Source organism: Podarcis vaucheri (genome assembly GCF_965113315.1).
Source record: "Podarcis vaucheri genome assembly, chromosome: Z".
NCBI classification, from domain to species: domain Eukaryota; kingdom Metazoa; phylum Chordata; class Lepidosauria; order Squamata; family Lacertidae; genus Podarcis; species Podarcis vaucheri.
The window spans coordinates 41120352-41139275 of NC_138758.1; the positions used below are offsets into that span (position 1 = coordinate 41120352).

At 44.4% G+C, this 18924-nt stretch overlaps 1 long non-coding RNA gene across 1 annotated transcript; it reads left to right on the forward strand.

The window, feature by feature from the left end:
* The first annotated feature begins 384 nt into the window (after nt 1–384).
* LOC309523723 lies at nt 385–17261 on the forward strand. Its single transcript, XR_014215568.1, has 4 exons — nt 385–531; nt 1723–1886; nt 8240–8305; nt 16306–17261. It is a non-coding gene; the product is annotated as an uncharacterized lncRNA (long non-coding RNA).
* The last annotated feature ends 1663 nt before the right edge of the window (nt 17262–18924 follow it).

An 18924-nucleotide genomic window follows, 5' to 3' on the forward strand; every position in this document is an offset into this window, starting at 1 on the left:
ACCCGAGGTATGACTGTACTTACCTACCTACCTAATTATAATGTGTATGCCACCATCCGGCAGTTCAAACCATGCTCAAGGGGACTTACAACATGAAAAAATACATAACTACAGCAATAACAAAAGTAATTATAAACAAAAAATAAAACATTAAAACAGTCACAACTAAACCCATGCTAGAGAAACCCAGCCTGAGAGTCCCAGTCAACAGAGGGCAAAAAAAGAGAAAACGTGTTGTTCAAATTTAACATTACATAATTGATTAATTTTTGAGTCCTGGGTCCTTTCTTCCTCTGCTTCCCATGAGTGATGGAAATAGCAGAAGAAAATAGAACTGGATATCCTTGAGTTTCTATGGTAACACACTCCTCTTGCAAACAGGGTACAGCATCCTGTTCTCACAGTGGCTGGCCAGAGGCCTGAGGGAAACCAGGAAACAGGACTCAAGAAGCAAGAGCACCTTCACCTCCTGCAATTTCCAGAAACTAGTACTCAGAAGCATCACTGCCGCTCACCAATATATGTAAAAAGGTAAAGGGACCCCTGACCATTACGTCCAGTCGTGGACGACTCTGGGGTTGCGGCGCTCATCTCGCTTTATTGGCTGAGGGAGCCGGCACACAGCTTCTGGGTCATGTGGCCAGCATGACTAAGCCGCTTCTGGAGAACCTGAGCAGCGCACGGAAACGCTGTTTACCTTCCCGCCGGAGTGGTACCTATTTATCTACTTGCACTTTGACGTGCTCTCGAACTGCTAGGTTGGGAGGAGCAGGCACCAAGCAACGGGAGCTCACCCCGTCATGGGGATTCGAACTGCCAACCTTCTGATGAGCGAGTCCTAGGCTCTGTGGTTTAACCCACAGTGCCACCTGCGTCCCTTCACCAGTATATATAAAACACCCTTAAATATCAGAAACAATTGAAGAAGGAATGAAAATCATTAATGGGGGGGTCCCTTTATTTTTCCCTGTGTGTGAGAGAGAGAATATGCAATAGGTTAGATAACATTCATCAACAAATGAAGTCACCAAAACAATGAAGAAGAAATAAAAATGAAGAAACCAGAAATAATTGTACAGGGGTACATCTGCCAGTCAGTGTAGAAACTACTGAGCCAGATGTCCCAGTGGATAGTGCAGTGGCAGAGTATCTGCCCAGGTTCAATCCTCAGAATCTGAAGGTAGGGCTGGGAGAAACATCTGCCTGAAGAGCTGTTGCCTGGCAGTGTAGACAATACTGAGCCAGATGGCCTGATTCAGTATAACACTGGTTCCCTACATCCCTATGCTGTAACTACTAGAAGCCGTGCATCCACTGTTGTGGGCCCAAGCCTGTGGAACTCTCTGTCACATGAGATTAGACAAGCACTCCTTCCTGGACTTCAGGTGCACGACAAAGGCATTTTAAGGTAGTGATTTGTTTTATGATGCCTTTTTGTTATTTAGATTCTCTGTGGGATTTATTTTTACGTACAGCACTTAGAAATGCTAATGATTCAGTTTATATAAATGCCAGAAAGAAAGAAAGAGGCACGGGCATCCCAACAGCAGAGAAACTATCAGGAAATCTCATGCCTTGTTTTGGGCAGTCTGCAGTTACCTCAGACACCATCTCCTGATCCCATGGAAAGCCTTGCAACCAAGGCGTGGCCCATTACCCCTGTGAAGGAGCCTTATCCAACTAAGTGGCAAACCTGTCTTAATTGGAAGATTTGCCTTTCAGATTTCTGTAGAGAGAGCCGCCTGGTCTAACCGGAAAAGTAGCTGGCTGGGGCGCTTAACAGCAGACCCAAGCGTTGCCTCCAACAGACTCCCCGTCTCTTGCTTTACAATACGCCCATCAGCCGTGGAGAGCCAGGCGCCACAGGGTGCGTCCAAGTGCACCAGGTAACAAGGGTTGTTGTTGGGGTTTATTTGGTTTTTTAAAAAAGCTCTTTATCAGCCATCTTTAGCATTTGCATAGAGAGGAGGTGCAAGATCAGAGTAGCAACTCCAGCAGCAACAGAGGAGGTGGAGGAAGAGAACACCCAAGTGGTGCTTGTTGTATTCACTGTCATGGTGCCAGTTCACACACTTGGAGACAATCAAGTCATCTTCCCAAGGGGGATGTGAAAGTTATCATAGGAGTCAATCCAGTGTGTGATGCAGAAGGGGCATATCCAGGGGAAGACACCTGACTGGGACCCCTGGAGAGCCACTGCCAGTCAATGCAAACCAAAGGAGTGTTCACACATGGCATTTAAGAAGTGTGCAATCTGTGCACACAGCTAGCTGAGCTATACTGCATTGCAGGAGGTTGTACTAGATTACCTTTGGGGTTCCCTCCCAAGTCTACAACGCTGTGATTCTGCATTAGTTATTGGCACATTATGTTCAATGGATGCATACAATATGAACACAGCCGTGGAGCAGTGCAAATCAATAAGTGTGCACGCTTTTACAGTGGTACCTCTGGTTGCAAATGGGATCCGTTCCGGAGCGCCGTTCGCAACCTGAACGGAATGTAACCCGCGTCTGTGCACGCGCAGGTCACGATTCACCGCTTCTGCGCTGTGCGTGAGGTCATTTTGCGCGTATGCGCATGCACAAGCAGCAAAACCCAGAAGTAACCCTTTCCGGTACTTCCAGGTCGCCGCGGGACGCAACCTGAAAAGATGTAACCCACAGCATTCACAACTTGAGGTATGACTGTATATGTGCAGAGACAGATGGACTAGATGGACCATTGATCTGCTCCCGCAGTCTGCTATTGTGTCTATAAGTGTGGCAAAACTCACCCACCATCCTTGACTTTAGGCCAGGGGTCTGCAACCCGCGGCTCCGGAGCCGCATGTAGCTCTTTCACACCTTTGTCGCGGCTCCGGGGCGGATACTAGCGAGGGGAGGAGGCGCATTGTGCGCCCCGACACTCCCCACTGTGGCGGGCGCTGTACTGGCTTTGACGTCGCATGGGGGCGGTGCGTGCATTAGTCACGCACTGTCCTGACGTCACCTTCCCACCCGCCCACCCGCTACATTGTAAGGGGCATGTATGCTGGTCACTGTTTTGAAGGGGAGTGAAGAACACACACACACACACACACACACACACACACACACACACAAAGGTAACTTGTTAATTTAACGTTTATTTCTATGAGGAGGAGTAATTTGGAGGGGTCAAACAAAGAAATAATAAAAAAGTGTTAATGATGAGTTTTGCGGCTCACAGTTTTTTTTTTCTTCGGAAACGGGTCCAAGTGGCTCTTTTTGTCTTAAAGGTTGCAGACCCCTGCTTTAGGCAGACCATACACAAACACACTTCCTGGAAATGAGAGTGTTGCACTCACAGAAAAAGGTTATATAAGGGTGGAGAAGCCATACCTCTTCAGATGCTGTTGGACTCCAACTCTCATCAGGCGCGGACACCATGGCCAATGGGAAGAGGCCAAAGGAGTTCTAGTCAAACAACATCTGGAGGGCCACAGGTTTCTCAATGCCGGTTGATACATTGCAAATCATGACCCATCCCAAACCTTTGAGAATTGGGTAGGCAGCAGATTTCCATTAAAAAAATTACAATGGGATCTAATTAGTCAGAGAGTGGGGAGAAGCCTGCATGCATCCTCCTGTTCCTTGAACATTTCCCAGGAGCTCACAAGCACAGGCCATAAAAACAATGTAGTGACATTTCCCCATGGCAAACATTCCCGGATGACACCATGATAGCAAGCAGAAGAACAATTTAAGAGTCTGAAATACAAATTGAATAGATTAAGTCACTGTGTAAGCACATTTGTAAGATGCTATCTCAGGTCTGTAAATAGAAACCAGCCCTTAATCGCCAAAACAGATTCGCTGCTTTTGGCACCGTGCTGTAATAAACATTGTTTTTGCATAAATGTTGTCAGTGACACTAACTTACTATGGAGAGTTGAGTGAGCAGAAATGGATGGACTCAATTTGTATTTAGGGACGTATGTCAGTAGAGCATGAGACTCTTAATCTCAGGGTTTTGGGTTTGAGCCTCACAAAGGGCACATGATTCCTGCATTGCAGGGGGTTGGACTAGATTATCCTCACAGTCCCTTCCAACTAATTTACACACACACACACACACACACACACACACACACACTTGTGTGTTTGTGTGAAGGATCAATTGAACACCCTGGTTCCACTATTGCCAACTTATTCACCCACTCTTGCTCCTGTGCCTTGAACCATGACTTGATTGATGTATGGTGATAAATGCTAGCTACTCATTGGTGCATGGCATTCTACTGCTGCAAGGCATAATTACAGGAGCTGGCTGAAAACTTGACAACCCTAGGTACAGGGATTCATTTATACTTTTGTGCATTGGCTTCTGGTCTGTTTGCCACCACAGTCGAAAGAAAACTAGTGCAGCCTTAAACATTGTTTAAAATAAATAAAATGCACCTCCTAGAGCATGGGTGAGGAACCTGTAGCCATCCAGATGCTGCAGGAGTGCAGCTCCCATTAGCCCTGACCACTGGGCTTGCTGACTGGGGCCAGGAGTGGCCCAAGCTATTTTGGCACCTGAGGTGAACCACTAAAGGGTGTCCCCTTTCCCCTCCCCTGTGCTAGAGATGAAAAGGGGAGTGAAGATCTATATCAGGAACAAGCAGGGCTTTTTTCCAGCCAGAACTCACCAGAGCTCAGTTCCAGGACATTTCAGGTGAGCACCATTGCCATTATAAGAGAACATAGTGAGTTCCAGCACCTCTTTCTCTAGAAAAATAGCACTGGGAACAAGGGTAGGGAATAAAGATCAACATTGGGAATAGGGGACAGGAGGAGATCAGTAGCACCACCAAGAAGCCATTGTGGAGACAGCATTAGGGTGGGGCTGCCAAAGGGGCAGCAGATCTGACCTCCAAGGAGTTGTACTGCAGTCATCGTTGCCACTACGACAACAGCGGTAGGCAATGCATTCCTTGGAGGCAAGATCTGGCACCCCTGTCTATCCTGCTGCCTGAGGCGGTCACCTCACTTTGCTGGGTGGGCCGGCCCTGGCTAGGGTCGATGGGAGTTGGCATCTTACAACAACTGGAGGGTTACCAGGGTTTCCTATACACAGCTCACATCCTTGCAGAAAATTACAACACAGAGAAATCTTTTGCATGTGCTGTTTGCTCCTCTGTGCACACGTAGGGAAGATATGGCTGGCTGAATGTGCTCAGAAGCCACATCCCTCTGTATTATTCATATTTCACAAGTCTATGTTCTGGCATAGGGAACAGATACTGGATCTGAGATCCGTCGTGTCAGGTTTGCCCATTTTTTAATGCTCTACTCTCTTTTGGGTGCCTGTTGAAGACTTCCTTGTCCGACAAGGCTTTCAAGGGCAGGCTTTTACCCCCAGCCCATATCTGAGTTATATGTGTAATTGTTTTTACATATGAATTGTAAAATTTAATTGTTTGTATCTACGGAATTGTTTTTCTATACAGAATCACTTTTTAAAATTGTTTTTGCATAAGGAAAAAAAAATATTGTGTGGTTTTTTAAATTGTGTACTGTATTCCCTTCAATACGCTATAGGGGAAGAGGTTTCATAAATGGAATCAAGTAAATAAATAAATAAAAACAACTCAGTCAACATATTGCAAGCTGGACACATTCAAAATCTTTCCCCTATCTCCAGTAGGGCTCCTGGGTCTATTTTAATAGCTGTGCAGCAGGCAGAAATTCAAGAGGTGATGCTTTTCTCAGCATGAAGATTTCTCAGCATTGCAAAGGGATCTCTACTTAGTCCCATTTAAGTATTCAAAGCAACTCACACAGATTTTTGTAAGTCATATTAACAACTCCCCTATAAGACCAATATTCTTTTCTCATAATCCTGACAAAGGGCTGAGGTTAGTGGTGACCCCTCTGTAACCACACAGAATGTTTTGTAGCTGATGTAAGATTTTAGTTCACATTATTTGCCACTATGTTTGCTTTTTTGCCCTTGAAGTTTCTTCCAATGCATTTCTGCCTGTCACAGAGGTATTAAAGGCACAGTTAAGAAATGCCATCACAAGGCTGCTGCAGAAATATAGGATTATATCCAATGCTATAGGCATGCTCAGAGGAGATCTATGAATATTAATGGCCATGACTAAGGCCCATAGCTGTCAACTTTCCCCCCTTTTTAAGGGGAAATCCTATTTAGAATAAAGTAATTTCCCTTTAAAAAAGGGAAATGTTGACAGCTATGCTAAGGCCACATTCACACCATACATTTAAAGCGCTACGATACCAGTTTAAGCATACATGACTTCCCCAAAAGAATTCTGGGACCTGTAGTTTGTAAGGGGTACTGAGAGTTGTTGGGAAGTCCCTGTCCCCCTCACAGAGCTACAGTTCTCAAAATTCCCTGTGAAGAGGGATTGATTGCTTAACAAATCTAGGAATTATAGCTGTGTAAGGGGAACGGGACTTTCCTAAAAACTCTCAGCACCCCTTACAAACTACAGCTCCCAGAATTCTTTGGGGGAAGTCATGTCTGCTTAAAGTGGTATCTCAGCACTTTAAAAATATGGTGTGAATGTGGCCTTACTTGGTTCATTCATCTCACAAGCTCGACTCCCAAGTAAAAAAATTGTTGGATGCAACCCAGATCTGCAAACACTAGGATTTTGAAAGGGCCAAACTGTTTTCAAATTCATTGCAAAACGAGTCCCTTCCTAAAACATAGCCTTTATGAAATAAAAATGGAAAAACACGCTATTATTTAAAAGACTCGCTTCTGCTTCCAAATAAATTATGAGTCTGGAATTAGGTGAGGCAGGGAGGGAGAACTGGAAACAAAAGTCCGGGCAACGTTTGGTAAAGGCCGAGACCATCCCAGATTGAGTTACTGACGGAATTACAGCTGACACTAAGAACTGTTTGAGATGACTTGAGGAGGGGGGGGGCAATGGTAGACAATGGTTTGTATTATTTAGTGGGATAAAGGTGACATTTCGGGGAATGTGGAAGACTAAGGAAGGCAGAGCCTCCTTGTCTGCCCCCTCAGATCCAAACATCAGTTGCTCTTGTACTCAAAGCCAGCAGGGATCCGGGAGGGAAAGACAAGCCGCTGTAATCAGTTTAAGCTTCCAGACAAGCTGGCCCCCAGGTTCTGTTTATGCACTTTCCACCTCGCCAGAGACCTCTTGATTTATCCAGGAGATGAACACTGCCTTCTTCTCTCCCTTCTCTCACCACTCTCTTACAAAACCTCCCAAATAAGATTAAGGAGGGCTTCCTTTTCAATGAATCACAACTTTAAAACATACACACAAGTCCTCATCAGAATGTGCCACCCTGCTTTCTGTAAGCAAAATCCACGTGATGCAGAACAGGGGTGAGGAACCTCCAGCCCAGGAGCCAAATTGAGCCCTTCAGACCTCCATGCACCACCCTTAGAACTCTGCCCAGACCACCTCTCCTCTCCCCAGACCACATGTGCATTTGTTAGGCTTGCCATTCGTCAGGAAAATTCCTGACATGTCCTGGCTTTCGGGTGCAAAAATGGTGTCATGGGGAAATCCAGCAGTAAAATCACTATCTTTGGGTTAGGTTTCCCTAAAAAAGCTCAGCAACTTTGTAGGTGTCAGGAATTTTACTTTATGAAACATGGCAACCCTAGCACTTGTTGCTGTACCCACCAGTGACATGCAGTCCTCAGAAGGTTTCCCAGAAGAGGATGCGGCCCATGAGCTGAAAAACCTTCCCCAAGTGAATTCTAGTCCATTTGCATTTAAAGGTTAATCTATTAAATTTGCACTTTCCAAAATAATAGGAGAAGCAAAACTATTTTGTAGTGCAGTGTTCCAGCTAACCAGGGTTTATGAAAAATGTGTCTGCTAGAGTAAAGTGTGCATAAAAATGAATATATTCATGAAAATAGCATACAAAAAATGCATTCTATTAAGGGGGGAAATTGCTTGCAAAAATGCACATATTAGTCTAAACATCATACAGAAATGTATTCATTAGAAATTTGCACTGAAATGCTGGTTCATCTTATAGAGATTTAAAACAAAAATAAATCACAATTTGTGGCAGAAATGTGGAGAACTGAACAAGAATAAACAAGAAACTGAGAGAACCAAAACTGACAGATCCTTCCATCTCTAATCCAGAGGTTAGGGCCTGATTTAACAGGTTTGAATTATGTGAAAGGGGATCTCAACATTTGGAAGACCTCCCTGGTGGTCCATCAGTGGAACAGACATATGGCAATGGACTCTTTTCCTTTCCAGGTTTTTAAAATCGATGACCACCTAGCAGGGATGTCGCAGCAGCAGATTCCATGTATTGGCATTGGGGTAAGACTGGATGATTTTTGAGATCCTCACCAAAGCTTTGATTCTATTAAATGGCCCCCACAAAATAGCATATCCTCCAACATTTGAATAATGAAAAAAATAGCAGCAATGTAAAATGCCTCTGTTTTGATCATGAGAATCACACTCTGAATGTCATTATTAAACATTGCTGAAAGGTATAGTCTGTCTACTAATGTTGCATTCATTTGTTCTGCCATAGCCCCCTGCTCTGCTGTGGGGACAAGCAAGACAATACATGACATGCATGATCAGATTTCACAGGTCTTTTTTAAAAGGGGAAAGGCTGGAGAAACAGGCATGGGAAAGATCTGTGGTAGCTTCCTTCCTGGACTGTACATGGGATGTGGGGACTGGTTTTTTTGTTTTGTTTTTAAAGACAATGGGGTGGAGTGTGGGAGAAGAAACCCCTCTTGTACACCATGGTGTGTGTGGAGGGGGTACCGGTACTTTCATTAGGGCCATGGTGCTGGAGGGAATAATTTTTTAGTACCCCTTTTTGCTTGCTATGTATCCTGATGAATATAAGAACATACAAAGAGCCTTGTTGGATTGGGTCAATGGCCCATCTAGTCCAGCATCCTGTTCTCACAGTGACCACCTTGATGCCTCTATTGGGAAGTCCACAAGCAGGACTTGAGTGCAACAGCACTCTGCTCACCTGCAGTTTCCAGCAGCTAATATTCAGGGACTTCCTGCCCCAAGCATATTTTAAACAAAAGAAATAAGAAAAAAAACACACCAAGATTGTGCATTTCAATTATTGTTTAGGGTGGCCCTTTATAGGCTTATCTTCCATGTATTTGTCCAATCCTCTTTTAAAACCATCCAAGTTGATGGCTTTAGCTGTTTCATGTGAGAGGCAGGCAGCCCAGAAGTGACTTTGATGGCTTTGGTGTGTGGAATGGCAGGCTGTTATGTGCACAAGACAATACCTTGCATACGCATCTGTATATGCATCTGTGCGCAAGACATTGTGTGTCTAGGGACCCTCAGGAGTTTCTCTCTCTTTCTTATAAACCCTGCAGCTCATGGTCATCTAAAGAAGCTGAGTGTTGGAAGAATCAGGATAGATAAAAGAAACTGTTTTTCACTCAGCACATGGTAAATCTGTGCAACTTTCTCCTGCAGCACGCAGTGATAACCACCAATTTGGATGGCTTTAAAAGAGGGTTGGACAAAGGCATGGAGAAAGACAAAGCTATCAATAGCTACTAGCCATAATGGCTATGCTCTGCCTCCATAGTCAGAGGCAGCAGTGTATCGCAGGAGCATGCTGGTCAGTAATCACACAGTTTAAAGTTGGAGTTAACTCTTTATTAGTGAAAACATGATCCCCACAGACTTGGTTGAGTGTCAGGCCTAATGAACAGAGCAGTTCATTCCCAATGGTCTTACTCCATGAAAATCAGTTTCCAGGACTGTTTATTAAATGGGTAAAATCAATTTACACATTAAAGACAGCACAGATAATTGTTAATGAAGAATTGACTAAAACCTGTGAGATACAAAAGAGGACAAGGCAAGGGTGTCCATTGTTCCCATTACTTTTCATTCTGGTCTTGGAAGTTTTGCTTAGAGATATTAGACAAAATGAATTATAACAATGAAGATAAAAAAACTAATATGACACCAAAAGATCAGAAGGTTTTGGAGAAAACAGGGTTTCACAATGAAAAAAAATGAAATACTTGGGTATTACTATGATAAATATGAACTGCTCGTTATTTCAAAATAATTATGTTATGAAAGGGGCTGAAACTTAAAAAGATATGTAAAGATGAGAGACATTAAAACTGTCATTATTAGGTAGAATTTCAGTGATAAAGATGAATGTTTTTTTCCCAGAATGATGTTTTTATTTCAAACATTACCTATTTTGACTAATGACTTACCATTTAAACAATGGCAAAAAGATTTATCTAAGTTTCTATGGCAAGGAGAAAAACCACAAGTCAAAATGAAAATATTTCAAGATGCGAAGGAAAGCGAAGAACTGGGTTTACCTGACCTGAAATAGTACTTTGCGGACTGTTGTTTAGTGTTGATGAAGGAATGGGTGACCCTGAGAACTAGAAGATCATGATTTAAGATTTGGATGGCATGGATATTTGTGGTATGGTAAGATCAAAGCTAATGTAGATTTCAAAATCATTTTGTTAGATATACCATATTGAGAATTAGGAATAGATATAAATCTAGGTTATATGCAAAGATACCTTATGGATTTCAACATAAGAAGCATTTCGTAGAAAACATAAGAAGCATTTCGTAGAAAACATGCACTCCACTATTAGAATGGAGTTAGGGAGATGGTAAAATTAAAACAAAGGAACAAGGGAAGGTTATAGTCTTCAATTGTTTTTTCCCACTTACAACTAACAGAGAGATTTAAGTTGGAGAAAAAGACATTTGGTATAGAACAAAAAAGGCAGATTTTTTAATTAAGTTGTGTACAGATAATGAACATGTTATTGAGAAAATTTCAACAAAACAAGTTAAATGGGCAAAAATGGGTATGATAAACAGATGGAACAGTGGGAACATATGTTGACTAAAGGGTTAAAATACACATTTTATTACAAAATGATGTATCATTGGGGCTTAACTCCTGATAAGTTATTTAGAATGTATAAAAATGTTCCAAATACTTGCTGGAAGTGTCAAGAACATGAAAGGACATTTTTTCATGCTTGGTGGACATGTAAAAAAGCTAAACAATATTGGAAAACTGACACTGATACAGGAGATTTTTAAGGTCAATTTTCAACTAAAGCCGGAACTCTTCCTGTTGGGACTTACGGTATACAATTAGAAAAGGACTATGGAACTTTATTTCAAAATATATGCACAAAGATGGAAGGATTATAGCCTCCAGTGGAGGAATGGTTGTTAGAATTACTGGACTTAGTTGAGATGGCGAAATTTATGTGGTTAATCAGAGAAAAATCATTGTCAACATTTACTAAAGATTAGAAACTTCTTATAGACTTTGTGCATGAAAAAGAAAATGAACTTATGATATGTGGGTTTGAGGATTGAAAATAATGCTGGTTTATAGAATGGAGATTTATTGTTATCTTAGAGTGAATGTGTTGAATAATTCTCTATAAAGCTGACAAATGAATAATTGGAAGGTCTCTTTTTCTTTCTTTTTCCTTCTCTCTCTTTTTGCTCTGTGTTTTTATTTAGATTAATTTTTTATAAAATTCATAAAAATATATCCAATATTAATCATTGTATTTTTTCTCCAAATTTCAATAAAATTTATTCAGAAAAAAATTAACAAAAATCAGCTGCCAAGAAAGACCCTGTCTCCTCACAGCCATCTAAATCCCCTTCTCTCCAGGGCTTTCCCCAAGCAATCAGAGACTACACCTGCATGCAGCCAACTTCTCCTCTGCCCTTTTCATGCCTCTTCTGGTTCTGGGAGACAAGGGGAGAGGGGAGCTTGTCGCAGCAGGAGGGGGAGATGCCTGTGACTCTTCACCAGCCTGACTCACTTCTGCCTCTTGGCCTCTCTCCTCCCACTCTCCTGCTTCAGCTTCTGGCTCTGATTCTGGACTTATCTCTGCCACAGATTCTCCCAGCTTACTAAGCCCTGTTACCCCTTCAGCTTCTGACATCTCATCTTCCTAGTCTTCTCCCTATGGACGATTTATCGTTGTCCCACTACTACTCCTTGAGCTCTGAGCCTTCCTCCCTTGTGGTTCCCTGGCTTGCTCCTCCCTCTGCATCAAACCACTCTATGACACATTCCTTCTGAATCCCAGTTGCTGGAAACAACAGGAGGAGAGAGGGCTTTGTGCTCAGCTCTTGCTTGCAGGTTTCCCACAAAAGGCATCTTGTTGGCCACCGGGAGCAGGATGCTGGACTAGATGGGGCCATTGCTTGATGAAGCAGGGCTGTTCTTATGAATCACAGTCCTGAGGGGCAGAAATGCTACCAACTCAAGTTAGAAACATTTTTCAAAAGTCATTCCTAAGCAGTGATTTAGCAGCAGCAGCAGCTACCAAAATACATAGGTGGTCTACAAAGGGACAGCTGCAATGTATAGGGCAGCAAGATATTCCATGGCCCTTTCTTTGAGAGTCCAAAGGGCTGAGGTTTGCAGTCAGCAGTCTGTAATTTTATAAAGAAGCTTGTTCAAAGTACTTTTGGTTATTTTCCTTCACCTTCTTATTTTGATGGGGTGGTGGTCCCCAAAGCACACCCCATTTTGTCCTGTAATTGATTTTCATTAGAGCTCTCCTTTTACTGTCAGCACCTAATTATCAACCCATAATTGACCCCACCTTGCTATAAAAGCTAATGGCAAGCTCTGATTCCACCTCACAGCTCTTTCGAACTTTGGCTTGTCCAGTTACCAGCTGTTCTCAGTGGCAGATTCCAAAGAGGCAGCCTGACTCCTGAGACAAATTGGCAAGGTTTCCAAGGATGAGTTGCTGTTGGAAAAACAAACAGGGGCAGGGAGAGAGATTATGGCCTGGATTTAGCAAAATGACAGTTTTACAAAGGCGAGATCTCCTCCTGTCCAAGACATCCCCTCCCACAAAGAAATGCATAAGGGACATTTCATTGCTTTAGAGAGACACAAGTGTCTTTGAGACAGAGGTCCACTGGCAGGAGAAGCTAACGAGAAATATACTTTGCCCTTCTGTGCTACTCAGTCTCCATGTTTGTTTTTCCTGGGGCCGCCACTGCTGGTGGAAAGGAAGGGGAGCAAAAGGGAAGGAGCAAATGAAATAGTTAAGAAGGGAAGGGAAGGGAAGGGAGGAAGAGCAAAAATAAAAGGGATGGAAGGAAAAGGGGGGGAAAGGAAAGGGGAATGGGAGAAGGGAGGTAGGGAGGGTAAAGAAAAGGGGAAGGAAGGAATGAAGTGAGAAAGAAAGAAAGAAAGAAAGAAAGAAAGAAAGAAAGAAAGAAAGAAAGAAATTCTTTATATATGGAACTGTTTGCAGCACAATTGTGAGCACATCTTACTCATCTAGAGAAGCGACGTTGAGCAAAGCCAGCGGAGAGACACGCTCCACCTAAGTACCACTGTCAATATTAAATTTATCACAGGAGACCCTTGAAATGGCTCCATTCCAGGGATGAGGTGAATTAGCTTTGCTTGGGAAAGCAGCTATTTTCCTAATAAATCTATCAGGTGCAGGTAGTAAAATGTTCTTAGCCGTGTCCGATGTGTCTCCTGCCTGTAATTAGCTATTAAAACATTACCAGCCTTGTGCTGTGTTAGCGGGTGAGGTTTATTGCATTGTGGATAGGGATGCAGGAGGAACAATTCCCTCCATGCCCTTCCTGGAAATGCTTCTCGACAAGCAAACTGCTACTTTGGGCTATTTCCAGCAGCAGGGGCAGGGGGTTGTGCCTCCTTATAAAATGGGACTCAGCTCGGTATCTCTTAACATGGAAGCATGCAAGGATTTCCAACAAACTGGCCCTCAGTTAAACGGACTGGAAGCAATTGGGGGGGGGGTCGATGATCCCATAGAACAGGGCTGGGGAACCTTTTTCAGCCCAAGAGCAAGATGCCCTTCTGGGCAACATTCTACAGGCCAGAGGTTAAACTGGGCAGAGCAACAAATGTGAGTTTTACCTTTTGTACAGTAGGCTAGTTTCTACTAGACACTTGCACCCCTCTCTGTCCTTCTTCCAGACCAGCATGATCACATCTGAGGGATACATTCCAGCCAGGCAACAACACTCAAAGAGGGTGCAAAGCTAGACCTCTAAGGGGACCTGGCTTAGGAGAGAGCGTGTGGCTGATAAGAGGTATGGGAAGTGCGAATTGCTGAATATAGGGCCTTGGAGGGCTGAATTACCCCACCCCAGGCCAGAGGTTTCCCACTTCTGCTGCAGAATGAGGTGGACTAGAAGAACATGGGCATGCAACTCCCTCTGCCCATACCCTGTTAAGTCCCAGGAGGCACCATATAAGGAAAGAAGGGCCCGTTCATTCTCACTAAGGCCACCTTTGCACCATACATTTAAAATGTTATGACACCACTTTAAACAGAATTCTGGGTGCTGTAGTAGTAGTAGTAGTAGTAGTAGTAGTAGTAGTAGTTATTTATTTATACCCTGCCCATCTGGCTGGGCTTCTCCAGCCACCCTGGGCGGCTTCCAACAAAATGTTAAACTACAGTAATGCATCAAACATTAAAAGCTTCCCTAAACAGGGCTGCCTTCAGATGTCTTCTAAAAGTCTGGTAGTTGTTCTCTTTGACATCTGGTGGGAGGGTGTTCCACAGGGCAGGTGCCACTACCGAGAAGGCTCTCTGCCTGGTTCCCTGTAACTTGGCTTCTCGCAATGAGAGAACCGCCAGAAGGCCCTCGGTGCTGGACCTCTGAGTCAGGGATGGATGATGGGGGGTAGAGACGCTCCTTCAGGTATACTTGACAGAGGCTGTTTAGGGCTTTAAAGGTCAGCACCAACACTTTGAATTGTGCTCGGAAACGTGCTGGGAGCCAATGTAGGTCTTTCAAGACCAGTGTTTTGTGGTCTCGGTGGCTGCTCCCAGTCACCAGTCTAGCTGCTGCGTTTTGGATTAGTTGTAGTTTCCGGGTCACCTTCAAAGGTAGCCCCACATAGAGCGCATTGCAGTAATCCAAGCGGGAGATAACCAGAGCATGCACCACTCTGGCGAGACAGTCCGCGGGCAGGTAGGGTCTCAGCCTACGTACCAGGTGGAGCTGGTAGACAGCTGCCCTGGACACAGAACTGACCTGCACCTCCATGGACAGCTGTGAGTCCAAAATGACTCCCAGGCTGTGCACCTGGTCCTTCAGGGGCACAGTTACCTCACTGAGGACCAGGGAGTCCTCCATACCCGCCTGCCTCCTGTCCCCCAAAAAGAGTACTTCTGTCTTGTCAGGATTCAACCTCAATCTGTTAGCCGCCATCCATCCTCCAACCTCCTTTGTTAAGGCTGCAGAGAGTTGTTAGAAGACCTCATTTCTACCTGGCCTTGTGCCAAGTCATGCTGTTGCTTCATCTCTGGCTGCAGTTCTCCAAGAGGGAAAGAGAGGCCATTCCCAACCCTCCCACTCCCCTATGGTCCTGTAACTTGGTATGTTACAGATTGGACCTGGAACCTTCCCGTAATGCTCTCCTTCTGAGCTGTGGCCTTTCCTAGCCAGAAGGCAAGGCAAGGGCGCTACTGAGGGCTGCCCAAAGCCCTTTCCCAGTGGTGGAGTGGAAGGCAGGGACACCAACAGTAGGTGGCGCCAGAGTCAGTGGCAGGCAGAGCTGACTCATCGTAGTTTTGTCCCCATCCTCCTCCCTGCTGAGTTGCCATATGTCCAGATTTCCCTGAATATTTCACCTGGACACTGCTGCCGACAGCAGTATTCCTGATATGTCCGGGAAATTCCGGACGTGTGGCAATTCCTATGGCCTATTGACACCACTTCCCCAGCTACATCAGGAATACTTTTCTGTGACCAGGGAGGGACCAAGGCTGCTGAATTTTGTCAAGCAAACATTGGTGGCTGCATTTGGAGGTTCCATGAGGACTCCAAAGAACTGGCTTGGGCCACAACTGTGCCTGACATATAAAGCACTCTTAGACCACTTAAAGCATTCATGACTTCCCCTTCAAGGACTGCTGGGAACTGTAGTTTGTTAAGGGTGCCGACAGTTAAAAGTCGCCCTATTCCCCTCATGTAGCTACTATTCCCAGGATGGTTTAACAATAAATCCTTCCCACGAGACTCTGGAAACTGTAGCTCTGTGAGGGAATAGGGGCCTCCTAAAGATTCTCAGCATCCTGAATGAACTATAGTTCCCAGAATTCTTTGGAGGAAAGCTATGACTGTTTAAAGAGGCATCATAGTGCATTAAATGTGTGGCCTTACTTCTTTCTTTTACAGTCCTAGTTTCACTTTGCCACCAGCAACTCAAATCCCTTTTTGCTTTGATTTCTTCCTACACTTTCCTCTCCTCCCCTCCTTCCTCCTCTCCTCTCTGTTCACAGGCAAGAACCGTATGGACAGACAGCAGGAAAGGATCCCTGCTACCGCCTGGGAGCCGTAGGAGACCTTTCTTCATGTCTTCTGTTTGCCAGTATTTTGACATTGTTAAGTTAAAACAAGCTCGCTCCGCACTTGAGGCCAGGCCTGAAACATTCTCCTTTGATCTGAAGGTCACCGCAGCCATTCTGCCAGCCTCCTAACCCTGCTGGGCTGCCCTGTGGTTTTACTTTCAAACTGTACAGCGAGAGCTGGGGGGAGCCCAGGCAGAATCCGTCCAGACAAGGAAACCCAAGAGCAGCAAGGAGCGGCCTTAATTGCCACCGCCAAGGATTCGAGTGTGGGAAACACCTCTTGGAGCGAGGGGCGGGGAAGCCTTTCCAGCCCGAGGTCCACATTCCTTTCGGAACAACCTTCTGGGGAATGCATGTTAGCAGTGGGTGGGACCAGAAGCAAAAGTGGGTGGAGCAACATATGCGAATTTGACCCTTTTTTACAGTAGGCAAAGCTCTCTCTATTCCCCATCTATGAAAGGAACAAGCATAATCAGCATTTAAAGTCACATTTCAGCCAATCAAGGACAGTGCAAAGTAGGGCTTAGAGCAGGGGTCAGCAAGCTTTTTCAGCAGGGGGCTGGTCCGCTGTCCTTCAGACCTTGTGTGGGGGCTGGACTATTTGTTTTGGAGGGGGGGTGAACGAATTCCTTTGCTCCACAAATAATCCAGAGGTGCATTTTAAATCAAAGCACACATTCTACTCATATAAAAACACACTGATTCCCGGACCGTCCGCGGCCAGATTGAGAAGGCGATTGGGCCTGATCCGGCCCCCGGGCCTTAGGTTGCCTACCCATGGCTTAGAGAGAGGGCTTATGGCCTGGGCAGAGTGCAGAGGGCGAGATAGAAAGGTATTATGGGTCACATTTAGGGTTCCCCATTCTCCAGCACTAGAGCTTGTGGACATTCAGAACTTTCTCCCACAGGAGGCAATGATGGCTACCGACTTGGATGGCTTTAAAAGAGGATTATACAAATTCATGGAGAAGGCTACTAACCACATGACTATGTTCTAACTTGAAAGCAGGTTCAAATGATGTAAAAATGTGATGGGTTTTTTTCTCTCCCTTGGGGGGTGAGAATAGAGGTGGGGGAGAAAAGTTCAGTTTGGTTTGCATTTAAAGATGAACCAACCTAATTTGGCACTTTTTGGAACAATATGCAAACCAACCTTCGAAATTGGCACTTCTCCAGTTTTTCAGTTGTTCAATTTTTCAGCTTTGCTCCAACAAAATAATGTATACAGATATGGATATGCTAGAGGAAATTGTGCACTAAAGTTCATATATTCATGAAAATAACATATAAGCACACATTATGTTAGGGTAAAAATGGATTTACCAAAGCTTGTCTATTAGACAAAAATACATACAAAATGTGTAAATTAGGAGAAATATGCACCAAAATACAGACCGTCTGGTTTTTGGCACTCAAAGTGTTTATATTTAGGTCCCACCTTATTCCTTTGATCATGTTGTTTTAAACTGTTTTAATATTGTGGTTTAATGTTTTATCCAAGGCTTTTTTTCAGCTGGAACTCACCAGAACTCTTCGGTGAGTTCCGGCACCTCTTTTGTGCGTTCTGGTACCTCTCTAGCTGTCTGTGGGCAGCACAGCACTCTGTGCTGCGTGATGGAGGCTGCAGGTGGCATGGAGATTGTTGCAGTGCTGCAGCAACACCGCAGTGTGGCTGCAACAATCAACAACTTTGTGTGGGTGCCCTGGTTTTAACCTGCCTTGGGACCTTTGGGTGAAGTAACAGCTAGGAAGAAGGAGGAGGAGGGAAATTTCCACAAGGACTTGTTTAAAAAAAAGTCACAAACTGATGTAGAAATTTGGAGAACTGAAGTTAAGTTTGGAAAAATGAGCGAGGGAAACTGAATTTGACAAGTTCATCCATCCTTAGTGCAGAATGTTCCCTTTCTCATGCAGAAGTACCATCAAAGGCTCTTACAAAGAATAGAATCGGACTATAAATGAGCCACAACCCCCAGCAAAGTTCCTGTTCCCAAACTCTCCTCCACCAGGTCGTGGAGCAGCTCTTTGGTAAAATGAGATGGGCCTGCCTTCCTCCCGTGTTTATTTATCTAAAATTATTTAACTTGGTCACCCTACCGAGATCAATCTGCCATTGACAGAGGCAACCTACCCCGCTGACTCCCTCACTCTCTCTTTGAGGGACTCAGCCAAGTCTGGCCCGCTTCTGTGTGAAAGAGCACTACCTAACACACACACACACCATCACCTCATCCACCTTCCAAACGCAACCTTACAAATTCAGTGCATATGTTGGAGGCTGGTGCCATCTGATCCAGATTAGAGCCAGGCCCACGCTGGGATCCTTTTGCCGGCTCTTGGTTCTAGCTGTGGTTGGCCACTAATGCACTTACACAGATTTCCTAATGAGAAGGCATCTCACATTTTGATATATTATTATGTCTGAACTTCTTTTTTCTATACCTCTTTGAAAGAATCAGTGGTGGGGAGAGGGGCATTTTCCCACTCCGCAAAAGCTGGAGCACCAAGCAAGTCTCAAAAGGTATAAGCCAACTTTCTGTGCACAAATAT